General features: G+C 45.7%; 1 pseudogene; it reads left to right on the top strand.

Annotated features, from left to right (window-relative positions):
• On the top strand, window positions 1-26,704 carry LOC137364429 (histone H2A-like; annotated as a pseudogene).
• The last annotated feature ends 698 nt before the right edge of the window (window positions 26,705-27,402 follow it).

Consider the following 27,402-nt stretch of genomic DNA (forward strand, 5'->3'; position numbering starts at 1 on the left):
ATGTCTGGAAGAGGAAAGACCAGCAGAAATGCTTGGTCCAAGGCCAAGTCTCGCTCCTCCCAGGCTGGACTGCAGTTCCCGGTGGGCCGTGTTCACAGGCTCCTGAGAAAGGGTAACTATGCTGAGCGTGTGGGTGCAGGAGCCCCGGTCTGCTGTGCTCGAGTATCTGACAGCTGAAATGCTCGAGCTGGCAGGTTACGCGGCCCGGGACAACAAGAAGACCCGCATCATCCCCAGACACCTGCAGCTGGCCATCCGCAACGACGTGGAGCTCAACAAGCTGCTGGGGGGAGTGATCATCGCACAGGGCGGGGTGCTGCCTAATATCCAGGCCGTGCTGCTGCCCAAGAAAACCAGTGCTCAGAGCTTCCAGAAAAAGGAAAGCGGCCAAAATGTCATCTAATACCCCAAAGGCTCTTTTCAGAGCCACCCACAGTCTCTGTGAAAGGGCTGATCACTGTCTAATTCCAGCATGTCAGTAACAGGGCAGAATAAGATCTATTTAAAATGTTTAAGCAACTATTTCAGTGGCTTCTCACTGTCCCCCTGATCCCTGTTTGAAGGGAATTACCAATAGTCTAATTTATTCCTTTCCACACCAAGTTTGAGTTATTGGTCCCTTAAGGATTGCTGAATGGAGTCTTTTACCGCCAGTACCAGATAAGAAGTGGGAAAAAATGACAGGTTAAAGCTGTGCGTAAAATAGCGCCAGGAATTTGTGGCGAAAATAGCGGAATAAACAAAGGTTTTTAAAGGTTGGTGGAAAATATTTTACGAACAACTTTAAATAGATTTTCCAGTAATCGCTTCTTTCCGACACTGAAGTTGGCGCCTTTTGCGAATTCAAACCTTCTGCCAGGTCGACAATTTTAACCAATGTAATAAAAACAAGAAATGCTGGAACCACTCAGCAGGTCTGGCAGCATCTGTGGAACGAGAAGCAGAGTTAACGTTTTGGATCCGGTACTGTTCGCACCCACACTGTTTGGGATCATCTTTTCCCTGCTGCTCTCACATGCATTCAAGTCTTCAGAAGAAGGAATTTTCCTCCACACATGATCAGGTGGCAGGTTGTTCAACCTTGCCTGTCTAAGAGCGAAGACCAAAGTATGGAAAGTCCTCATCAGGGAACTCCTCTTTGCTGACAATGCTGCATTAACATCTCACACTGAAGAGTGTCTGCAGAGTCTCATCGACAGGCTAACGAATGTGGCCTGCAACGAATGTGGCCTCACCATCAACCTCAAGAAAACGAACATCATGGGACAGGATGTCAGAAATGCTCCATCCATCAATATCAGCAACCACACTCTGGAAGTGGTTCAAGAGTTCACCTACCTAGGCTCAACTATCACCAGTAACCTGTCTCTCGATGCAGAAATCAACAAGCGCGTGGGAAAGACTTCCACTGCTATGTCCAGATTGGCCAAGTGAGTGTGGGAAAATGGCGCACTGACACAGAACACAAAAGTCCGAGTGTATCAAGCCTGTGTCCTCAGTATCTTGCTCTACAGCAGCGAGGCCTGGACAGCATATGTCAGCCAAGAGCGACGCCTCAATTCATTCCATTTTCGCTGCTTCCGGAGAATCCTTGGCATCAGGTGGCAGGACAGTATCTCTAACACAGAAGTCCTCGAGGTGACCAACATCCCCAGCTTATAGACCCTACTGAGCCAGCCGCGCCTGAGATGGCTTGGCCATGTGAGCCGCATGGAAGATGGCACGATCCCCAAGGACACATTGTACAGCGAGCTCGCCACTGGTATCAGACCCACCGGCCATCCATGTCTCCACTTTAAAGACGTCTGAAAATGCTTCATGAAGTTCTGTGACATTGATCACAAGTCATGGGAGTCAGTTGCCAGTGATCGCCAGAGCTGGCGGGCAGCCATAAAGGCGGGGCTATAGTGCGGCGAGTCGAAAAGACTTAGCAGTTGGCAGGAAAAAAGACAGAAGCGCAAGGGGAGAGCCAACTGTGTAACAGCCCTGACAACCAATTTTATCTGCAGCACCTGTGGAAGAGTCTGTCACTCTCGAATTGGTCTTTAAAGCCACTCCAGGCACAGCTCCACAAACCACTGACCACCTCCAGGCGCTTACCCATTGTCTCTCGAAGAAGGTGTGGCTTTTCACTGAGGGCAGTGTCGACTGGGGAAATAACTAACTGTAGAACCTCAGGCACTGTTTACACAGCCCATTTAGAAAATCAAATCCACTGCACATCCTTGCTGCAAGTGAAATGTCAAATTCGGTGATTCCAGTTTTATTCCCGAATACAGCACAGATTTATTCCAGTCAGTTCTGAACAGCCTATCCCAGCTCCCGTTTCCAGGTCACTGCTCTCTCTGTGTGAGGCGGTGGGTGGCTCTTAGAAGAGCATTTGTTTTGTGGTTGCTGGAAAGGGTCGAGTTGTTCAGCCACCGAATCCGTGGAGTGCGGCCCTGCCGTTTCAGAACGTACACCACATCCATGGCAGTGACCGTCTTGCGCTTGGCGTGTTCAGTGTAGGTGACCGCATCCCTGATCACATTCTTCAGGAAAACCTTCAACACCCCGCGAGTGCCCTCATAGATCAAACCCGAGAACCGCATGACCCCGCCACGGCGAGCCAGGCGGCGGATTGCTGGTTTGGTGATGCCCTGGATATTACCACGAAGCACTTTGCGGTGCCGCTTTGCTCCGCCTTTTTAGTACCTCCCTCTCTCAATTTGTACCCTCTCCATTGCCTCTACTCTCTTCACTTCGAATGATATTTTGTCCAATTCCACTTCCTTAGTGATCACTGATACAAAGTACTCATTAAGTAGATTAACATTGCCCTGCACTTCCAAGCATATATTCCCCTCTTTGTCCCTAATAGGCCGCACTCTACCTCTTACTACCCACTTATCTTTTACATGCTGCTCAAAGATTTTTGGGTTCCTTTTCATGTTGACTGCCATTCTATTCTCATAGAAATAGAGAATAAGCTAAATATAGAAGATATAAGTGTTTCCCATCCTTGATGAGGTGGAACTTTTTTATGTTGTGGGTGGTAATGACTTGGCCCACGAGTGTGGTGGAAGCAGAGACAATCAATGATTTGAAAAGGAAATTGGATGGATACTTGAAGGAAAGAAACTTGCAGGAGGAAAGGGATGGAGCTGGTGAGTGGAACTGACGAGATTGCTCCGGGGAGAGCCAGCATGGACATGATGGTCCAAACGACCACCTTCTATGCTGTAAATAACTCTGTGTTGCTTCTCAAATCCAATCCACTGGTGCTTGGTAAATAATTTCAAAGTAAATTGTGCAACCGGAATATCAGAACCAAGGCAAGGGATGCATAAGGAAGCAGAATTGCTGAAACCCGGGATTGAACCTGGGTTCCCATGGATCAGATACTCCTCCACCAGTCCTAGGGATCATCCAAGTTACTTTTAAATCCTCCCTTGGGTCCACATGTCAGACTGAGTTCCATGTTGTAGACTCAAGCAAAGGAAATCTGCTCAGTTCCAAAACTATCAGCAAATTGAAGCTGATTACGATCAACATCATCAGAGGTCAGAACTCCCTGGTGAAAGAAGACACTCTGAAGAAGGATCCGCAATATATTCAAAGACATCAGCAAAGTAAAAAAGAAGAACATCAATGATAAAAACAGAAAGTGCTGGAAAAACTGAGCGGGTCTGGCAGCATCTGTGGAGAGAGAAACAGAGTTAACATTTCAGGTCAGTGACCCTTCTTCAGAACTGGCAGATATAAGAAATGCAAAAGATTTTAAGCAAGTAAAGCGGGGGTGGGGCAAGAGATATCAAAGGAGAAGGCATTGATAAGACAAGGTCACGGAATAGCTTAACAGAAGGAGAGGGCGGGGGAAGTGGGGGTTGGAGAGGGTGGGGGGACAGAGCGGGGGAAGTGAGGGGAGAGGGCGGGGAGAGGGGTGGGAAGTGAGTAGAGAGTGTGGGGGAAGCAAGTAGAGAGCGTGGGGGAAGTGGGGAGGGAGCGGCCGAAGACCTTGGTGGCTTTGGGTGTGCTCTCCTCCTCCTCCCTGATCTCTCCGGACATTCTACCCCCCCTCCACCCCACCGCCCCCCCTCCGCCCGATCTCACCAGCCAGTCCCTGCTGCCATGTGAACACATGGCCTTTGTTTTGCTTTGCATTGCCTTTGTGTGATTCTTTGAGCAGCGCCATCTTTAGTCCTGGCAGCTGCCAGAACGTCGCTGACTGGGACGTTTTATTTGAACAGGCTGCTTTTGCACATGTGCTGATGCAGCGCCACCTAGTGTTGGCGTTGTCAGCAAATGCAGCCTTTCATTTCCTGGTATGCTCGTGTGTGTTTTCTTTTGTACCTGTCAGTGCCTGGGAGGAGAGAGTCAGCTTTTCTTCGTAACCGTGAATTTCTGGTGTGACAATGTGGGTTTTTACTCTGTTTCAGTTTTTGGTCAGTGACTGTTTGTTTCTGCTATTGCGATGTGAGTTTCACCACCTATCTTTCAACAACTTGTATGTGAGCATCAGCTTTTGTCCAGATCTATCAGTTTCTGATATAGAGTCATAGAGTTATACAGCACAGAAACAGGCCCTTCGGCCCATCGTGTCTGTGCCAGCCATCAAGCACCTAACTATTCTATTTCCCATTTTGCAGTACTTGGCCTGTAGCCTTGTATGCTATGGCATTTCAAGTGCTCATCTAAATACTTCTAAAATGTTGTGAGGGTTCCTGCCTCTACCACCCCTTCAGGCAGTGCGTTCCAGATTCCAACCACCCTCTGGGTAAGATTTTTTCCTCAAATCCCCTCTAAACCTCCTGCCCCTTACCTTAAATCTACGCCCCCTGTTTATTAACCCCTTTGCTAATGGAAATACTTTCTTCCTATCTAAACTATCAATGCCCTTCATAATTCTGTATAGCTCTCCCCTCAGCCTTCTCTGCTCTAAGGAAAACGAACCTCGCCTTTTCAGTCTCTCTTCATAGCTGAAATTCCCCAGTTCAGGCAACATCCTGGTGAATCTCCTCTGCACCCTCTCCAGGTCAATCACATCCTTGCTATCATGTGGTGCCCAGAACAGTACACAGTACTCCATCTGTGGCCTAACTAGCATTTTATACAGCTCCATCATAACGCCCTGCTCTTATATTCTATGCCTCAGGCGATCTATATCGTCCTGTAATCTAATGCTTTCCTCCTCACGATTTACGACACCACCAATTTTCATGTCATGTGTGAGAAAGGATTTGATTCTATCCCTATCAATTTCTGTAACATGCATGTGTTTTTAATCTGCACCCCCTCTGTTTTATTCTCTGTACTTGTCAGCCTCTTGCAGGTGAGTCTGTGTTTTTCTCTTTATCTCTCAGTCTTCGAAGTATGAGCCTGGGTTTGTACCTAATTTTCTTTGTACCTTGCAGTATGGATATTGAAGAGAGGTTTTTACACATTACCTGCCAAATCCTGCGAAATGATTTTTGGGTTTCACACAGTATCTGTCCGTTTCTTGTCTAGAGCTGTTGTTTTAATCTGTTCCTGGCATTTGATGGTTTGTTAGTGTGGGGTTTACACTGTACGTGTCAGTTTCTCATTTGTGAGTGTTGGTTTCACTTTGTATAGAATCATAGATCACAGAATACTTACAGCACAAAAGGAGGTTTCAGCTCATCGTGCTTGTGCTGCCTCTCTGCACAAGCAACTCAGCTCATGCCACATCCTCATGTATTCCATGAAAACCTGACTTTTTTTTCTCTTCAGATAATTATAATCTATCCTTTTGAAAGCTATGGTTGAATCTTCCTCCGTCACACTCTCAGGCAGTACATATCAGATCTTAACCATTTGCTGCATAAAAAAGGTTTTTCCTCACGTTGCCTTTTTTTCTTTTCCCAATCACCTTAAATCGGTGTCCTCTGCTTACTCAGCCATGCGTAATATTTCCCATTGCTTTCTCAGCACTGATGGATTGTGAAGCGGGAGACAGCCAGAAGTCCCACAGAGCTGCACTGACCCTCAGCTGAGGATGAAATGAGATAAAGTTCAATCTTTCACAGCGAGATGCTGCAGAGAGTTAAGAGTCCCGAATGAAAGTGAGACTTTCTCATACTGTTGTTGAATTTCATTTCAAACACTCCTTGTCATCTCTGCTAATGAAGCCGAAAAATAGGGAAAATCTAAATGGCGCTCAAACTCACAACCCTGAGATTAAACGTCCCATGATTGACAGACTGAACTGTCACATCTACTCTACCTCTGTTTGGATTGATGCAACTGTATTCTCCAATGCAAGGGCAGCTTTCAAATCCTCCCATGGGTCCACACGTCAGACTGAGTTACATGTTGTAGACTCAAGCAAAGGAAATCTGCTCACTTCCAAAATTATCAGCAAATTGAAGCTGATTACGATCAACATAATCAGAGGTCAGAACTACCTGGTGAAAGAAGACACCCTGAAGAAGGATCCACAATTATTCAAAGGCATCGACAAAGTGAAAAACAAGAAAATCGATGAGTCAATCCAAGCCAAACAGAAACACAGAAGAATTCCATTCCAGACCAGAACACAGTACTGTTGCTTTTGGAGCCAGGTCTCAGTTAATGCTAGAACATGGCTCCCTGCCTGACCCTAACCCGACGGGTCCCGATGACATGTTTCGGGTTTGGGTCGCTCCTCCTGGTTCGGCATTTGGGTTCAGCATTCGGGCTCAGGTCAGGCCGGGCTGGGTCAGACACATTCGAATACTCTAAATACCTTGTGTTATAATTGTGTTAGTGAAACACTGGAAACCGCAGATCTTTTGAAGTGTACTTCCTACTCTGCTTGGTGTTTCAACTTACACTGTATTAATCAATAAACAGTTTTTGTGTACATTGTAGCAGAACTCAGCCCCAGGCACAGAATTATCCGGTTAGCTCTTTCTTGCCCTTTCCTGATTCGAGGGGTGTTGAAGCTCTTTGCCATTTTAATCTTAATGAAATATTAACAATGTAATCAGTTGCTGCACTGTTGTGTAATAAGATGTTAATTCAACATGGTGGCTCCTCATCAGAGCACTTTCCTATCCTGAGTGGCGTGAAACAGGGCTGTGATCTCGCACCCACACTTTTTGGGATTTTCTTCTCCCTGCTGCTTTCACATGCGTTCAAGTCCTCTGAAGAAGAAATTTTCCTCCACACAAGATCAGGGGGCAGGTTGCTCAACCTTGCCCGTCTAAGAGCGAAGTCCAAAGTACGGAAAGTCCTCATCAGGGAACTCCTCTTTGCTGACGATGCTGCTTTAACATCTCACACTGAAGAGTGCCTGCAGAGTCTCATCGACAGGTTTGCGACTGCCTGCAATGAATTTGGCCTATCCATCAGCCTCAAGAAAACGAACATCATGGGGCAGGATGTCAGAAATGCTCCATCCATCAATATTGGCGACCACGCTGTGGAAGTGGTTCAAGAGTTCACCTACCTAGGCTCAACTATCACCAGTAACCTGTCTCTAGATGCAGAAATCAACAAGCGCATGGGAAAGGCTTCCACTGCTATGTCCAGACTGGCCAAGAGAGTGTGGGAAAATGGCGCACTGACACGGAACACAAAAGTCCGAGTGTATCAGGCCTGTGTCCTCAGTACCTTGCTCTATGGCAGCGAGACCTGGACAACGTATGTCAGCCAAGAGCGACGTCTCAATTCATTCCATCTTCGCTGCCTCCGGAGAATACTTGGCATCAGGTGGCAGGAACGTATCTCCAACACAGAAGTCCTCGAGGCGGCCAACATCCCCAGCTTGTGCACACTACTGAGTCAGCGGCGCTTGAGATGGCTTGGCCATGTGAGCTGCATGGAAGATGGCAGGATCCCCAAGGACACATTGTACAGCGAGCTCGCCACTGGTATCAGACCCACCGGCCGTCCATGTCTCCGCTTTAAAGACGTCTGCAAACGCGACATGAAATCTTGTGACAGTGATCACAAGTCGTGGGAGTCAGTTGCCAGCGTTCGCCAGAGCTGGCGGGCAGCCAGAAAGACGGGGCTAAAATGTGGTGAGTCGAAGAGACTTAGTAGTTGGCAGGAAAAAAGACAGAGGCGCAAGGGGAGAGCCAACTGTGCAACAGCCCCGACAAACAAATTTCTCTGCAGCACCTGTGGAAAAGCCTGTCACTCCAGAATTGGCCTTTATAGCCACTCCAGGCGCTGCTTCACAAACCACTGACCACCTCCAGGCATGTATCCATTGTCTCTCGAGATAAGGAGGCCCAAAAGAATCAGTTGCTGCACTGTTGTGTAATAAGATGTTTTTAATGAGTTCTATTTTTCATTGACACAAATTTAACCATTTTGTGTTTTGGTTTCTCTCTTGGTTTTCCTTCGTGCTTGGTGACAATAGCAGGTGAACAGCTTCAATCTGCGTTAATAGCAACTTCACCCTTTTCTTTAATTGCACAGTTTGCAAATGAATTGACTGCATCCCGTTAGGGGTTGGCAAGACTTCTCGTGCCTGCCTCAAAACATATTGTATTGAATAAAGATTGTAAAGTAAAGGAGGCTTGGAATGCAAATTAAGAGATTTAGAGGGGAAAGACAATGAATTATGCTCTGAATTTGGAATATATTTAATTAATTAAGTGTCAGACTTGATACATCGCTGCTTTTAGTTTAATGTGGCCTCAGTGTTTATGGATAATTAATGAGATTAAGAGGCATTTTTTTATATACAAAGCTGGGCATTAGTACTTAATAGTTGATATATAATTTTGAATATATTTTAATTTCTTTATTCATTTGACACTGCTAAATACGAAGCAGTCTAAAATCAGTTAATTTTCTTTTTTGTAAAATCTGACTTACCAGATTAAAATATTAAATCAAGGCAGACATTTCAAAGATTACTGGACCAGTAATCCAGAGGCCTGGACTCAAGATCCAGTGACAGCCAGCACATCAAGGCGGGAAACACTCCGCACTAGTCTGCAGTGAGAGATTCCATCGAAGATAGAGCACAATCTCTTTAATATAAGAATGTATATTTTATAATAATTAATCACTCAAGACCTTACTGGTCTCTGCATCTCACCTGCTCTCTGGATAAATTTGCAGCAAGTATTTCAACCTGTAAAGCATGAGTCTGGGGAATGTATAATGATATTTTCTCGCCTTCGGGCAATATTTTAATCAATACAGTGTGGGACAACCTGTCTGGGCTCAACTCCATGACTTTCTCTATAACCAGTGACCTAACAATCACTAACTTCTATGGTAACAATCTTTACCTCATCACCTCCGGTACGTAGCTCTCATCTTAATGTACATTGAAACAACCTTTCAAGTCCAGTTACAGTTTTTGTTGCCTTACATGCACAAGCTTAAAAAGTGAAAAATGGAAGCTAGTTTAACTGAACATTCTGGTGGTCAGTTCGGGCACGGGAAAAAATGAAAGGACTCGGACCAGGTCGGATGTGGTGCTGTCAGGCTTGGGTCGGGTTTCATTTGCAGACCTGAGCAGGCCTTTAGTTACTGCTGCAAAGAACAAAGAACAAAGAAAATTACAGCACAGGAACAGGCCCTTCGGCACTCCAAGCCTGCGCCGATCCAGATCCTCTATCTAAACATATTCCCACTTGACTTTCTGTATATTTTGTTCATTTCAATTTTGTCGACAAGCTCTTTGAATCCAGTTCCCCTGTCCTCAAGCAGGCTCAGATTGGAAGTCGATTCCGCTTTCTGGAAGGCTGAAACCAATCGATGACCTTAAAATAAAAAAGGCAACAGAAAAGGGCTCGTTTGGGATTTGAAACCAGGACCTCTCACATATTAATCATTTAAATACCCAAAGCGAGAATCATACTCCTAGACCAACGAGCCACTACCAGCGAATTTTTTATTCGCTCCTGTGGAATTTCACTGGCACCCACAGCCGATCATCCATTTTTTTCTGATCAAAGCAACATCCTGCAAAGCTGAAATAAAAACAGAAAGTGCAGGAACTGCTCAGCACCTCGGGCAGCATCTGTGGAGAGAGAAACAGAGTTAACATTTCAGGCTTTTCACCTTTTGTTTCAGCCATCTTTTCAGACTGCTTCTGACAATCCAAACTCACTTTTTATTCTATCCACATTCGAAAGGTGGTGCAGTGGTGAGCACTGCAGTCTCACAACTCCAATGACCCAGGTTTAGTTCTGAGTACTGCTTGTGTGGAGTTTGCAAGTGGTACTTTATCAAATGAACAACACCCACTGCATTCCCTTCATCAACTTTCTCAGATAGTTGATCAAAAAATGCAGTTGGATTTGTCAAGCATGGACTTCCATTAATAAATCCATGCCCACTCTCCTTAATTAACACAAACCTCTCCAAAGGACTTGATTTTTTTCCCTGGCCTGTTGGTCTCGTGCTGATAGCAAGTTCACCATAGAGCATGTATTTGGCAATGTGGCCATCATTCATTTGACCCAGTCAACAGAGCCACCGCTGACTCAAGAGGACAAACATGCTGCGGATCCCTGCACGCTGGTTTACTTCCACATTCGGCACTCTGTCCTGCCAGGAGATGCCCAATATCCATTTGAGGCAGTGGAGGTGGAAGCTGTTCAGACGCTTTTCTTGGCTTATATAAGTTGTTAATGCTTCTCTACTATAAAGGAGGGTGCTGAGAACACAAGCCTGGTGCAAGTGGAGCTTTGTATCATTCAGTTTGCTGTCGGTTTACACACGTTTTCTCAACTTTGACATGACAGCTGCAGCATTGACAATCCTGGTGCTGATTTCAGTATCAAGGGACAGATTGCTGGTGATTGTTGATACAAGGTATGTGAAGCTGTTGACAACTTCCAAAGTGAGGTTGTCGATGTTGATGGAAGGTGGAGTCTCTACGTCCTGGCCCATAACTTTCATCCAAACTCCTTGCAGGACAGGGGGAACTGATCTACAAGCTGCTGTAAGAGAACTTCATTATGGGATGTCAGCACAGCGCCATCAGCAAACAGCAACTCACAGACCAGGAATTTACCCACTTTGGTCTTGGCGCACAGTCTTGCCAAGTTGAACAGCTTGTCGTCAGCTCTGATGTGCAGGTGGACACCCCCATCTGAGTCACTGAAAGTGTACAATAACAGCATGGAGAAGAATATACCAATTATAAAGGATGTGATAACTAGACAGTTAGAAAATGATTATATGATTGGGCAGAGTCAACATTGATTTGTGAACAGAAAAACAGGTTTGAAAAACCTGTTGAGTTTTTTGAGGATGTTACCTGTAGAACAGATAAAGGAGAACCAGTGGATGTGTGGTATTTGCATTTTCGTTTGGTAAGGACCCACACAGGAGGTGAGTAAACAAAATTAGAGCACATATGATTGGGGATAATATATTGGTATGGATTGAGAATTGGTTAACAGACCGAAAACAGAGAGCAGGAATAACGGGTCCTTCTCAGGATGGCAGGCTGTTACTATTGGGGTACTGCAAGGATCAGTGTTGGAGCCACAGCTGTTAACAACCTATATAAATGATTTGGATGTGGGGATTAAATGTAATATTTCCAAGTTTGCAGATGACACAAAGCTAGGTGAAGTGTGAGTTGTGAGGAGGATGCAGAGAGGCTTCCAGGGAACATGGAGCAGCTCAGTGAATGGGCAAGAACATGGCAGATGGAATATAATGTGAATAAATGTGAAGTTCTCCACGATGGTAGAATAATAGAAAGACAGAGTATTTCTTCAATGGTGAGAGGTTGGGAAGTGTTGATGTCCAAAGGGACCTGGGTGTCCTTGTTCATGAGACACTAGAAGCTCTTGTGCAGGTGCAGCAATCAATTAGGAAGGCAAATGATATGTTGTATCCACACGAGGGGTCATGAGTACAGGAGTAAAGATGTCTTGCTGCAATTGTATAGAGCCTTGGTGAATCCGCACTGGAGGATTGTGTACAGTTTAGTCTGCTCTTCTCAGGAAGGATATACTTGCCAAAGAGGGAGTGAAACAGAGGGTCACCAGACTAATCCCTGGGATGTTGGGATTGTCCAATGAGGAAACTGGGCCTGTATTCCTTAAAGTTTCGAAGAATGAGAGGTGCTCTCATTGAAACTGACAAAATTATTCCAGGGCGTGACAGTGTGGATGTAGACAGGATGTTTGCCCTGGTTGGTCAGTCTAAAACCAGGGGACATAGTCTCAGAATAAGGAGTAGGCCATTTAAAACTGAGATAGGGTTAACTTTCTTCACTCAGACGGTGGTGAATCATTGGAATACTGTGCCCCAGAGGGCTGTGGCAGCTCAATCATTGAGCATGTTCAAGACAGAAATTGATATAAATCTTGATACTCATGACATCAAAGGATATGGGGATAGCACGGGAAAGGGGCGTTGAGGTAGATAATCAGCCATGATCAAATTGAATGGTGGAGCAGGCTCGACGGGCTGAATGGTGTCCTCCTATGTTCCTCTGTTCGTAAAAGAGTTGGCGCCAGCGCGCAGCCCTGCTTTACCCCACTGCTGATCTTGAAAGCGTCTGATGTTGCTCCATTGTAACTGATGGAACTGTGCATGTTCTCGTGGAAAGAAGAGATGACGCCCAAGAGTTCAGGAGTCCAGGCAATGTTCCATCGCAGTTTGAAGAGTCCGTCTCTGCGAACAAGATCAAAGCCTTGGCGATGTCTATCAAAGCATCTGTGGCGCAATGGGTAGTGTGTTGGACTACTAAATGCTGATCGAGAAAATGTTCTAAAGGTTGTGGGTTCAAGTCCCACCAAAGTCAGATTTTGGACCAGAGTCAGAGGAGCACGATGGAACAGAGAGTAAAGCAGTGCGTCAAAAGCAGAGACTTGGAGACAGAGCGAGAGAGAGAGGAGCACGGCAGGAGTGACATCACAATGGAGAGTGAGAGCAGGGAAACAGAGAGCCGCTGGGGTGAGTTGACAGGATTTGGTTCTTCTTTCGGTGCAGTGGAAGGAGCTGTTTGGTGAGGATCTGGGAAGCTGTGACATCACAGGCAAGCAGGTCGTTGATTTGTTTGGAAGAAGCTACCTGTTTGATGAGTATGTGGTAAGTGATTAAGGTCCATTTTAGTCCTAACGTTTAAAATAGTAAACAAACCAAAAGTAAGCTTAATAAAATATGCAATAAAATGAATAATTGAATAAAATATTTAAGTAGTTAATTGAAACACGTTATGGATGACAGGACAGGTGATGTGTCACAGCTGCAGCATGTGGGAGCTCCAGGATGCCGGTGTGATCCAGGGCAAACACGTCTGCAGTAAGTGTTTGCGGCTCAAAGAGGGAGAAAAAAGGAATGTAGTGGTAGTAGGGGACAGTATAGTAAGGTGGATTGACTCTGTTCTCTGCAGCAAAGAGCAAGAGTCCAGACGGCTGTGTTGCCTGCCGGTGCCAGGATTCAGGACATTCTTTCATGGGATGTGGGCACTGCTGACACAATGTGATTCCTGTCAATGCAACGGCCCGCTGACATCATCGGACTGTGCCAAGCTGTGCATAGGCACAGCTACATCTTGCCAGGATTAAGTGGCACATGCGCAGGATGATGTCATTGCGCAGAGCCAACATCATCGCATATCCGCGCCTGGTCCATCTTCGCTCATGTGCGCAAAAGCATCATCGGGTATCCAGCCCCTCACTCAGCTGCAGGAAGCGGCTGAATAGGAGACTTTGAGGCTGGAGCTCTCCCCCCTCGGGAACTCGCTCCAGGCCTCAACGCTTCCTCCCCTCAGCTGCTCGCTCCACACCTCAATGCTCCCCTGGACAATTGTTCCCCGCTCGCGTCATCCAGCTCTACGACTGCTCGCTCTCTGACCCCCAAACCCCGCTCTTGCCGTTAGCTCTAGGACAATGCAACATTCCTCCTCTAGGCCACTCACTACTCGCTCCTATGTCACACTTTGCAGCCCACCTTCCTTCTTCGGGCGGCACGTGGAGACTGGACAAACGTGGGAGCAAGTAGCCGAGAGAAGGGAAGCAGCGCAGCCCAGAGCTAGCGGCTGGAGGGGAGGGGGGGTGGGCAGTGAGCGAACGACCAGAGAATGGGGTGACGTGATTGGGAGACAATCGGCCAGGGAAGAGGGGGTGGGAGCAGCGAGGTCTGGAGCCAGCGACTGTGGAGGGTGGAAGCGGCCGGTGCGAAGGAGGGGGAGAAAGCGAGTTGTGCCACCTAGTGGTTGCGTTGTCAGCAAACGCAGCCTTTATTGTCCATCCTTAATTGCCCTTGAGAAGCTGGTGGTGAGCTGCCTTTTTGGAGCTGCTGCAGTCCATGTGTTGTACGTAAACCCACAGTGCTGTCAGGAAGGGAGTTCCAAGATTTTGATCCAGTGACAGTGAAGGAATGGTGATATAGTTCCCAGTCAGGACAGTGTGTAATTTGGAGGGGAGCTTGCAGATGGTGGTGTTCCCATTCATCCAATGTCCTTCTAGGTGGTCGAGGTTGGGGGTTTGGAAGGTGCTGTCGAAGGAGGCTTGGTGAGTTGCTGCAGTGCATCTTGTAGATGGTACACACTGCTGCCACTGTTCACTGGTGGTGCAGGAAGTGAATATTTAAAGTAGTGGATGGAGTGCTGATCAAGTGATCTGCTTTGTCCTGGATGGTGTTGAGTTTCTTTGGTGTTGTTGGAGCTCCACTCATCCAGGCAAGTGGGGAGTATTGCATCACACTCCTGACTTGTGCCTTGTAGATGGTGGACAGGAGGTGAGTTACTTGCAGCAGAATTCCCAGCCTCTGACCTGCTCTTGTAGCTACGGTATTTATATGACTGATCCAATTCAGTTTCTGCTCATTGGTAACCCTCCGGATGTTGACAGTGAAGGATTCAGCAATGGTAATGTCATTGACTGTCAAGGGGAGATGTTTAGATTCACTCTTGTTGGAAATGGTCATTGCCTGGCATTTTTGTGGCGTGCATGTTACTTGCCACTTATCAGTCCAAACCCAATCTTGCCCAGGTCTCTCTACATGTGGACACGGACTGCTTCAGTATCTGAGGAGTTACTAATGCAACTGAACATTTTGCAATCATCAGTGAACATTTCCACTTCTGACCTTATGATGGAAGGAGGTTTATTGATGAAGCAACTGAAGACGGTTGGGGCCCAGGACACTACCCTGAGGAACTCCTGAGCGATGTCTGGTACTGAGATGATTGGCCACCAACAACCAGCCCCATATTCCTTTGCGCAAGGTATGACACCAACCAGTGGAGAGTTTTCTCCTTGATTGCCATTGACTTCAATTTTGCAAGGGCTCCTTGATGCCCTTGGCAAGAGCAGTCACTGTCACCTCACCTCACCTCCTGAATTCAGCTCTTCTGTCCATATTTGGGCCAAGGCCATAATGAGGTCAGGAACTAAGTGGCCCTGGCGGAACCCAAAATGAGCATTGGTGAGTAGGTTATTGCTGTGGAAGTGCTGCTTGATAGCACTGTCAACGACACCTTCCATCACTTTACTGATGATCAAGAGGAGGCTGATGGGGCAGGAATTGACCGGGTTGGATTTGTCCTGCCTTTTGTATACAGAACATACCTGGGCAATTTTCCACATTGCTGGGGAGATGCCAGTGTTGTAGCTTGGCAGGCGGCGTGGCTAGTTCTGGAGCACAAGTCTTCAGCACTGCAGCCAGGATGTTGTCAGTATCCAGAGCCTTCAGCCATTTCTTGATATCAGGTGGAGTGAAGTGGATTTAGCTGAAGATTGGCACCTGTGATGCTGGGGTCCTCAGGAGGAGGCCGAGATGGATCATCTACTTGGCACTTCTGGCTGAAGATGGTGGCAAATGATTCAACCTTGCATTTTGCACTGATATACTGGTCTCCCCTATCATTAAGGATGGGGATATTTGTGGAGCCTCGTCCTCCTGTTAATTGTTTAATTATCCACCACCATTCAGGACTGGATGTGGCAGGACTGCAGAGCTTTGATCTGATCTTGTGGTTGTGAGATCACTCAGCTCTGTCTATTGCATGCTGCTTCCGAGATATGACATGCAAGTAATCCTGTGTTGTCGCTTCACTCATTTTTAGGTCTGCTTGGTGCTGCTCCTGACATGCCCTCCTGCACACTTCATTGAACCACTATTGCTCTCCTTGGCTTAATGGTAATGGTAGAGTGAGGGATATGTCAGGCCATGAGGTAACATATTGTGTTTAAATACAATTCTGCTGCTGCTGCTGGCCCACAGTGCCTCATGGATGCCCACTTTTGAGCTGCCAGATCTGTTCATTTCTTCCCTCAGATATAATTGAAAAAACAATTCTGATGAAATGCATCAACTAAGTAGAAAGGAGAGAGAAATAAATACTGACAAAATAGATGGCAGCATTTGGAAGGTAAAAAGATTTCAATTTTATTATTGATGAGTGAGAGGAATATATCACACTTTGGGGCTTCTGGAAGTGGATTTACTGATAATCTGGGGAATTGATGGGAAGCTGCTTCACAGTTGGTGGAACAAATTCCCGCCCTTGGGGTGGCGCCAACAGCTGCATCCGTCCAATAACAGACAGAGCAGAAGTCCTGTATCAGGCCTTGTTAGCTCAGTTGGTAGAGCATGAGACTTTTAATCTCAGGGTCTTGGATTTGAGACCCTTGTTGTGTGGTTGTTCTTCCCTTTTTCAGTCTTCATCAGCAGAGAGTTCAAGGATTGTTTGAAATTAAATTCAACAACATCACCAGATTTCAACTACTCCCCCGCCCCCTGCCCCCTCCCAGCGTAGTTGACAGGACCCTCAACCTCTGCCTTCCCCTCCCTCCCAGAACTGCGACAGGGTTCCACTTGTCCTCACTTTCCACCCCACCTGCCTCCACATCCAAAGGATCATCCTCCACCATTTCCGCCACCTCCAGCATGATGCCACCACCAAACGCATCCTCCCCTCCCCTGTCAGCATTCCATAGGGATTGTTCCCTCCGCGACACACTGTTCCACTTCTCCATTACCCCCAATACCTCGTCCCCTTCCCAAGGCACCTTCCCATGCAATCGCAGGAGATATAATACCAGCCCTTTTCCCTCCTCTCTGCTCATTATCTAAAGCCCCAAACACTCCTTTTAGGTGAAGCAGCGATTTACTTGTACTTCTTTCAATTATGTATACTGTATTCACTGCTCACAATGCGGTCTCCTCTAAACTGGGGAGACCAAACGCAGATGAGGTGGAACACCTCTGCTCAGGCCGAAAGCATGACCCTGAGCTTCTGGTTGCTTGCCATTTCAACACTCCCCCCTGCTCTCATGTCAACATTTCTGTCTTTGGTCTGCTCCAGTGTTCCAGTGAAAATCAACCCAAGCTCGAGGAGCAGCACCCGACCTTTTGATTCGGCACTCTACAGCCTTGTGGATTGAACATTGTGTTCAATAACATCAGAGCATGGCTGGTGTCAGGCAACCACAAGCATTAACACACTCTTTGCCTTTGTCCCAGGACAGCTTTGTTATTTCATCTCTCCTGCCCTCTGCCCTATCAAACGCTTTCTCCTTTGTTCTCTCCCACATGCCGCTCCCCTTCTCTTGTTTGAAACCTAATTCTTTTCTAACCTGTGTCAGTTCTGATGAAAGGTCACAGAACAGAAACGTTAACTCTGTTACTCTCACCACAGATGCTGCCAGAGCTATTGAGTATTTCCAGCACTTTTTGTTTTTATTTCAGATTTCCAGCATCTGCAGTATTTTGCTTTTATTGTGTCAGAAAGTCTTTCCTTGATTCAGGATTCTTACCTCTCTCCAGAATCTCTCTGCTAAAGATTGAACTTTATCTCATCTCACTCACAGCTCAGGGTCAGTGTGGCACAGTGGGACTTCTGGCTGTGTCCCACTTCACAGTCCATCAGTACTGAGAAAACAATGGGGGATATTACTCACATGTTGTGTTCTGTAACTTTTTACAAACACTTTAATGTATATATTGTCTTCCAAAGCAGTGACAGAATGGTGGCTTTAGCGTGTTGTTGAAATAGCTTTGTTGGGTTCGTGCTGTATTAACAGTTAAACAGTTCTTGCTTCAATCCCAGGTTTTGGCACTTTCAACCTTTCCTGTGTCTTTTTCTTTGGCTCCAATTGTCAAGCTGCATGATTTACTCTGAAATTAGCACCAGAGAACCAAGGCACCAGTGAGCATGAGGAGCTGAAATTAGCACAGATCAAATCCACTTAATATTTCTGACTGAAGATGGTTGCAAATGCTTCAGCTTCATCTTTTGCACTGACGTGCTCAGCATCACCATCATTGAGGATGTGAATGTTTTTGGAGCCTCCTCATCTTGTTAGTTATTTAATTATCCACCACCATTCACGACTGGATGTGGCAGGACTGTGGAGCTGTGAACTGATCCTGAGGGAGATATCCGTGCGTGGAATGGCGGGATGTATGGAGAGTGATACTGAAGAGGGTGTTTGAGCCTGGAGTGGAAGCTTTCTGTGGAGGTGCAGGAGTAGGCCATTCACCCCCAGTGTTTTATAAAGGTTTCGCATAACTTATTTGCTTTTACTCTATGCCTCTATTAATAAAGCCAAGTGTCCTCTTTTCTCGTGGCAACCTTTTCAAACCTTGATCAAAAAAGATTGGTGTACATTGTCTCATTCCTCCTCCCAAACTGCATCACTTCACAATTCTCTGTGTAAAATGTTATCTGTTGTGTGAAAGCCCATTTTACCAGTGTGTTTAAGTTCCTCTGAAGTGCGTTACTGTCACTGGCATAGGACGAAATTCACGAGCATTCTTTGATGCTATCTCTGTGGAAAGAGCAATCTTACACACAAACTCAATTGGGATTTTGTGTGTTTAGTATCTTTCCTCATCCACCAATAGAAGCACAAATCTGTCTCATAATGTACGGTCTAAGAATGTTCCAATGTTGCAATGTGGTGATAAATTCTTCAGTGTCACAATGTACTCACCAACTGTTTCACTACTTTTCTGATTTCTGGATCCAAGTTTGTAGCTTTCTGCAATCTCTCGTGGATTTGGGTTGAGCCTCACTTCAACGAAGAAACGGAAAATTATGATTTAAAGATTACACTGTCAATCATTCACATCTCTGTCTTCTCCTGAACTTAGAGTTCAAATTTGTTTGTGAAGTTGAGTCACACGTTAAGACAGCACAGTCTTTGTCTTTGTGAAGGAAGTGATTTGGGAATGGCTGTTTGAAACTGTCCCTTCTTGCACAGAAATTCAGTGCAAATACTTGATCACTCACAATTTCCTTGAGAGAAATTTGTTCACAATCGCATTCGACACGGAAACTGCCTCAGCATTAATCTCACTGAAGCAGAATGTGACCGTGTTGTATGTTTCAGAATGTTGGTGCCGTTATTTGTCGCTCCTAATCGAGACTGGGAGACAGGGCAAGTTTGATCCGAGGTTGGAATATATTATCACTCAGGAGCAAGAAAAATCAAAAGGAACAAAATAAGAAAACCCAGTCTCCAGATTTGAGAATCTGTAGATCCGCTTTGGGAAAGTGAATCAGAGCAGAATGAAGGGTGAACTGTCCAGAAGAGATGAAGACACAGCTCAGTCAACACGTTCCCCTGGTTTATGATGCTGGAACATTCCTCACACAGAAATGATTCAACCCAATGACAAACATTCTGTGTCATGTCATTCCGAGTCTGTGCCAACCAGCAACCACCCATTTATACTAATCCTACATTAATCCCATATTCTCTACCACATCCCCACCATTCTCCTTCCACGTACCTACACTGGGGACAATGTACAATGGCCATTGACCTATCAACCTGCAAGTCTTTTGGAGGTGGGAGGAAACCAGAGCACCCGGCGGAAACCCACACAGACACAGGGAGAACTTGCAAACTCCACACAGGCAGTACCCAGAACGGAATCCTGGTCGCTGGAGCTGTGAGGCTGCGGTGCTAACCATTGCGCCACTGTGCTGCTGTTGGTGTTTTGATAAATGAAGGAAGTTCCCTCCACCCATTTTTTTTGGACAGACAGTGTGGAATAAGGATGTAAAGGGTTAATGCTGAAGATAGTGGGATCAACCCCTCCCACTGTCAGAGTGATGATGCAACAGTCACATGAGATGAAGTCTGGGAGAAGAGAGAGCAGCACCAAGGATGCTATCTGAGCAGGCTTGATGAGTGTGCATCTAGTATTGTGCAAATTAAAAAGAGTTGTTAGTTCTTTCAGCAGGAACTGTGTCCAGAAAATATCGAGAAACTCACAATTTTATTATTCAGGAGTCGGAACACAGATATTAATTCCAAGTGACAGTTCTGGGAACAATTAACAAAAAAAGTAGAGTATAATATTGCTCACTGATTGAAATCCCCCAGTGAGGAGACAGTCAAACAGGTGATCTGTTGGGGCATCCTTCGATCCAAGGTTTCAGCAACATTTAATCTCCCTTTTTGGTGAAATTCTCTGTTATTTGCAACTTTTTTTTATCAGCTTTGATGGGCGAGTGAAAAAACTGAAAAAATTGAACAGTTCCATCCTTTCTTTTCTTCCTTCTTCTCTTCTTTCCATCAGTTTCTCTTTTCTGTCCCAGATCAACATAATGATGAGAATCCCAATTTAATCAGCTGTTTCTGGTGTTTTATCCATTCCAATCAAAATTTCAACATTCCAATCAAATCTATTTGTTATTCCACAGTGTCTCTCCATGTGTTTTATTCTGTTGTATTCTCTCACAGTCTGTTTGTTGATCAATGTTACATCTCACTCTCTGTTCTGGTGAAGATCAGAAGCAGTGATATCTGTTTACACCACCCGACAAGTCGGCCTGATGCTGTGCCTCGCTGATCATGTGGGGTTAAAGCAATTCTTCCAGTCAGTTAGTTCAGTAGTCATTTCATGAGAAATTCGGTCATCATGACCTCGTCAGTGACCTAATGGTTCAGGTGTCTGAGTGATGTTAATCATGATGTGATCAAATGATTGTATGTTCCAGTCTTTCCGTGGTGGGTTTTCACACTGAGTAGAAATGTGTTGGACATGGTCTGGAAATGTTTCACACCGCTCCATTCCCAACTTCATTTACTTACAGAAGATATATTTCCATCATTACACAGCTGGCTGCACAGCCAGAAGCTGTGCTGAAGGTGACAGCTACGTCCGTGCAACTGACAAGGTGTCCGAGAGGTTCAGGCGATGGACTGCTAATCCATTGTGTTCTGCACACGTGGGTTCAAATCCCATTTTTGTCGCTAGTTCATGAACTGTTTCGTGTATTGTTTATGTTGGGTGAGTTTATTTGTAAAGTCAGCCTCGAAACCTGTTCTTGCCGATGTCCAGACAGTGATTCCAGAATTGGTTATACTTTATTAAAATTGAGACAGACAATTGGAATTCTTCACCCAAACTGCACTGGAATGAAGATCAAATAGGGATCACAAAACGGAGCAGGATTTTTCCTCCCCTCCTTCCTTCCATCTTTACTTTCTCTCGATTTGCGCCAAGTGAAAGACAAATGGGAAAAGCAAATGGCGAGGGAGCAGATGCAGAAAATTATCCTTTGGCAAGAAATTTATTTTCAAATCTTCTTGATAGATTAAGTGAAAGAGCAATGCTTTGGCAGATGGAGTTTAAAATGAGGGGTCATCGACTACCGACGATAGATCAGAGTGTTTTTTTGTAAGAGGTGAGATGTTAGAAACGGCGGAGGAGCAGAGACCCGAATACTGAATTAATAAAAGCTAGTGGACTGGTAGAAAATAATGTGAAAAGTGAACAGAATATGAAGATTGGAACTCATGTTTCAGTGATATAAAGCTCTGTGCTCCTGAAGTAAATGTCCAAGCCCAGATTGTGGGGAATCTGTGGAGAGTGATTTGGTTTTTATTCATTTAGTTTAGTTTAGTTTAGAGATACAGCACTGAAACAGGCCCTTCGGCCCACCAAGTCTGTACCGACCATCAACCACCCACTTATACTAATCCTACACGAATCCCATATTCCTACCACATCCCCACCTGTCCCTATATATTTCCCTACCACCTACCTATACTCGGGACAATTTATAAAGGCCAATTAACCTATCAACCTGCAAGTCTTTGGCATGTGGGAGGAAACCGGAGCACCCAGAGGAAACCCACGCAGACGCATTCTTGGGTGTGAGTATCGCTGATAAGGCGAGCATTTATTACCCATTCCTATTGCCGTTGAGAAGTTGGTGGAGAGCTGCCTTCTTGAACTGATGCAGTCCATATGGTGCAGGAACACCCACAGTACTATTGGGGAGGGAGTTCCAGGATTGTGACCCAACAACAGTGAATAAATGGCGATATTGTTTTAAATCAGGATGGTGAGTGACTGGGAGGGGAACCTGCAGGTAGTGAGTTCCCATGCATCTGCTGCCCTTGTCCTTCGAGGTGGTAGTGGTCACGAGTTTGGAAGGTGCTGTTGAAGGATACTTGGCGAGTTGCTGCAGTGCATATGGAGATGGTACACACTGCAGCCACTGTTTACTGGTTGTGGAGGGATTGAATGTTTCAGGTGGCGGGTTAGGTGCCGATCAAGTGCGCTGCTTTGTCCTGGATGGTGTTGAGCTTCTTGAGTGTTGTTGAGTGGGATGTATTCCATCCCACTCCTGACTTGTGCCTTGTAGATGGTGGACAGGATTTGGGGTGTCAGGAGGTGAGATACTTGCTGCAGAATTCGTAATCTCTGATCTGCGCTTATAGCCACAGCATAGATGTGACTGGTCCAGTTACGTTTCTGGTCAAGATGTTGATGGTGGGGGATTTAACGATGATAATGCTTCTGAATATCAAAAGGTAGATTTTTTTTCTCTCTCATTGGAGATGTTCACTGCTTGGAAAATGTGTGGCCAGAAGGTTGCTTGTCACTTATCAGCTCAAGCCTGAATGTTGTTCAGGTCTTGCTGCTTGCAGGCACAGACTGCTTCAGTATCTGAAGAGTTGTGAGTCATCATCTAACATTCCCACTTCTGACTTATGTTGAAGAGAAAGTCGTCAATTAAACAGCTGGGATGTTTGGGTCGGGGACACTACCCTGAGAAACTCCTGAGGCAATGTCCTGGACTGAGATGATTGGCCTCCACTAACCACAACATCTTGTTTTGTGCTGGGTATGACTTCAACAAGTGGAGAGTTTTCCCCCTGATTCCCAGTGACTTCAATTTTGCTAGGGATCCTTGATGCCACACTCACTCAAGGGTGGTTCAAGAAGGCAGCCCACCAAACCACCTTCTCAAGGGCAATTAAGGATGGGCAGTAAATGCTGGCCTTGCCAGCGATGCCCACATCGCATGAATGAATGAATAAAAAAGTGAAGTATCCCTTGTGTCATTTTTTTGGGAGAAAATATAACACTGGTGGAATTGCCCCTCCCAATCACACCTCACTTCATAGAACATAGAAAATGGAGAAAATTTGTGGCTCAGAATGAAACCATTTAGCAATCGTGTCTGTGCCAGCTGAAAAAGAGCGATCCAGCCCAATCCCACTTTCTAGGTCTTGGGAATGGGATTCGAACAGATCTCAGAGCTCACTTTATGTGAATGTTCTGTTGAAGTATTGGTGAGCTGATAAACCAGGGGAGATACACACTGTTAGACACAGTGTGAAATACATTCAAGTATTTATAAAACATTACAACATGTGAGTAATATTCCCCATTGCTTTCTCAGCACTGATGGATTGTGAAGTGGGAGACAGCCAGAAGTCCCATTGGTCCATACCGACCCTGAGCTGAGAATGAAATGAGACAAAGTTCAATCTTCAGCAGTGAGATGCTGCAGAGAGGTAAGAGTCCTGAATCAAGGAGAGACTTTCTCATACTGCTGTTGAATCTCATTTCAAACACTCCTTGAACTCTCTGCCGAGGAATTCAGAGCTGGAGAATGCCTGCAAAATCAGCCTAAAGAGGAAATAAAAGACACCCACCGTGGGGCTCACACTCAAAAATATTGAGATTCAGAGTTTCATGCTTTCATCGACTGAGCTCACCAGGCCTGAGACAGTGTCCCCATCCTGTCTGTTATTGGACTGTGCAGCTGTTGGCTCCACCCCAGGGGCTGAATTTGTTCTGGAAACCATGAACCAGCTTCCTCTCAAATCCCAGGTTTATCAGTAAATCCTCTTACAAAATCCCCAAAGTGTGATATATTCCTCTCACTCATCCAGAATAAAAGTTACATCTTTTGCACTTTTTACCTTCCAAACATTGACTTCTATTTTGCTCAGCATTTATTTCTCTCTCCTTTTTATGTTGTGCATTTCCTAATAAACATTTCATTTCAATTATTGATGAGGGATGAAATGAACAGAAGAGATTTTCTGCAATGGTACCGGGGTGTGGGACAGAGCGAGAGGTTCGGATCTGGAATCCACTGCCTGAGAGTGTGCTGGAGGCAGATTCAATCGTGGCTTTCAAAAGGGAATTGGATAAACACCTGAATAGAGAAAATGTGCAGGGTTACAATGAAAGGGCAGAGGAGTGGAATTAGCTGATTTGCTGTTGCAAAGAGCTGTCATGGACATGATGGACTGAATGGTCTCCTTCTGTACTGTAACCATTTGATTCCTTGATTCTAACTCTGTCAAAGTTGTTCTGAACTTGCTCTGCTTCAAGGAGAACAACCCCAGCTTTTCCAGTCTCTGCACATAACTGAAGTTATGAGGAACCATGTGGAACCCACTGTAAACCTTCCTCCAGACAGAAATACAACTGTTCACCACCACACTGTGACCCAGCTGTTCACAATATATATCAATGATTCGGATGTGGGGACCAAATCTAATATTTCCAAGTTCATGGATGACACAAAACTAGGTGGGAATGTGTGTTGTGAGGAAGATGCAAAGCAGCTTCAAGGGGATTTGGACAGACTTAGTGAGTGGACAAGAAAGTGGCACATGGAATATAATGTGTAAAAATGTGAGGTTATCCACTTTGGTAGGAGGAACAGATGTGCAGATTATTTCTTAAATGGTAAGAGATCAGAATGTGTAGATGTACAAAGGGGCCTGGGTGTCCTTGTCAATAAGTGACTCAAAGCTAACATGCAGGTGCAGCAAGCAATTAGGAAGGCGAATGACATGTTCGACTCTATCGCAAGAGGAATTGAGTACAGGAGTAGTGAAGTCTTGCTTCAATTGTATATAACCTTGGTTGGACTGCACTTTGGAATACTGTGTGCAGTTTTGGTCCCCTTACCTTAGGAAGGATATCATTGCCATAGAGGGAGTGCAACGAAGGTTCAACAGACTCGTTCCCGGGATGGCAGGACTGTCCTATGAAGAGAGATTGGGGAAACTGGGACTGTATTCTCTAGAGTTTCAAAGAATGAGAGGTGATCTCATTGAAACTTACCATATATTTAAAGGGATAGACAGGGTAGATGAAGTTTTCCTCCGGTTGAGGAATCTAGAACCAGGGGACACAATTTCAACATAAGGGGGAAGCCACTTAGGACAGCGATGAGGAGAAATTTCTTTACTCAGAGGGTTGTGAATCTTTGGAATTCTGTACCGCAGAGGGCTGTGGAAGCTCAGTCATTGAGTATGTTTAAAGCAGAGATTGACAGATTTCTAAATACAAATGATATAGGGGATATGGAGATAGTGTGGGAAAAAGGCATTGAAGTGGATGATCAGTCATCATCATATTGAATGGAGGGGTGGGCTCGATGGGCTGAATGGCCTACTCCTGCTCCTATGTTCCTATGTTACTATCAGTCTGATAACTTCATATCCATGCTGTCATTGTCCCTTTTATTCCATGGGCTTCAGTTTTACTGGCAGTCTAGTATGTGACATCATCAAGAAGGTTTTCAATAAGTTAAATAAGGAGAAATTGTTTCCAGTGGCAAAAGGGTCAGTAACCAGAGGATGTATTTATCAGGTGATTGAGAAAAGAACCAGAGGCGAAATGAGGAATGATTTTTTATACAGTGATGTGTTGTGATCTGGAATGCACTGTCTGATCAGGACTTGAAAGCAGATTCAGTAGTAACTTTGAAAAGCAATAGGGATAAATACTGGAAGGAAAAATGTACAGATTACAGGATACAGCTGAGCAGCAGGACTAATTGGATAGCACAACCAAAGAGACAGCACTGACACAATGGACCAAATGGTCTCCTTCTTTGGGTATCATTCAATGGTTTTATGAACACAATGTTGATACAATTCCCTGAGTTGGAAGGGAAGTGAACCCAGATTCCGGGGATTCTAAACACCAGACCCAAACCAACTGAACAGACCTCTTGTTTAATCTCTGTTTTTCACACCAGCTTCTCCTCACTCTTTCTGTGTTTCCTGCCTGGTCTGTTCCTCTGACCTTCATTCCTGTCACTCTATTGAGAATGGCCAACTCACCGCGCCTCACACTCACACCGTCACTCCACCCCTTCACCCACTTCCAAACCACTCTGTTGAACAGTACCTCACATCTGCTCCTCTGCTCCATTAATATAACAGGAAAACATTTTCAAACAGACATTTCCAGACAGTGAACGTTCCAGTAAGACAAGGTAAAGAGCAGATTCATTCACTTTAATCTGTGTCCCATGGGACTTGGTGGGCACCTAATGCCAGTGTCACTGAAGCTCACCATGCCACTGAACTTCTTCACCACCAGGTCATTGCAGGGATCCACTGGAGATATGTGTGGAATCTCACAATCTGTGGTGAATCAGTGCATCAAGGAGGTCACCAATGTCCTGTTCAGGAGGTCCGGTGACTATGTGAACATCGATCCAAACAGTCAGGCTGAGAGAGCTATAGGATTCGGGGCCATCACTGGATTCCCCTAGGTGCAGGGTGTCATTGACTGCACCCGTGTGACCATCATGGCTCCCACAGACCAACCAGCAGCCTTCAACAGGAAGGGCTTCCACTTGATCAGTGTGTAACTGGTCTGTGACCATCACAAATGGATCCTGCAGGTGTGTGCACAAATCGTGGGAAGCAGCCACAACGCCTGCATACCAAGGCATCCCTGGTGCCAGAACGTTTCCGTGGCCCCATGCGCTTTCTGAGATGGATCCTTGGAGACAAGGGCTGCCCAGTGAGGACATGACTACTGACGCCTGTGAGGAACCCACGCACGGATACAGAGGAGAGGTACAACACCCGCTGCGGGTCAACCCGAGCGACCATCAAGGAGGCCATTGGTCTCTTGAAGATGAGATTCAGGTGCCTAGATCGATCCAGTGGAGCCCTTCAGTATGTCCCGGCGAGGGTCTCGCGTATCATGGTGGTTTGCTGTGCACTGCACAACCTGGCATTACAGAGGAGTGAGGTGTTGACTAGTGAGGATATCATGGAGTGTGATGCCTCCTCTGATGATGAGGATGTGGAGGAGGATGCTGGTCAGGCAGTGCCAGATGAAGGACCTCAGGCACAGCAGGAAAGGGGCCATTAGATACACACAAGGGAGACACGAGACACCCTTATACATTCACGTTTCCTTTGAGCCTTACCACCTTCTGCAACGACAGCAATAAAGCCT

The sequence above is a fragment of the Heterodontus francisci genome, unplaced genomic scaffold, assembly GCF_036365525.1.
Source record: "Heterodontus francisci isolate sHetFra1 unplaced genomic scaffold, sHetFra1.hap1 HAP1_SCAFFOLD_222, whole genome shotgun sequence".
Lineage (NCBI taxonomy): Eukaryota > Metazoa > Chordata > Chondrichthyes > Heterodontiformes > Heterodontidae > Heterodontus > Heterodontus francisci.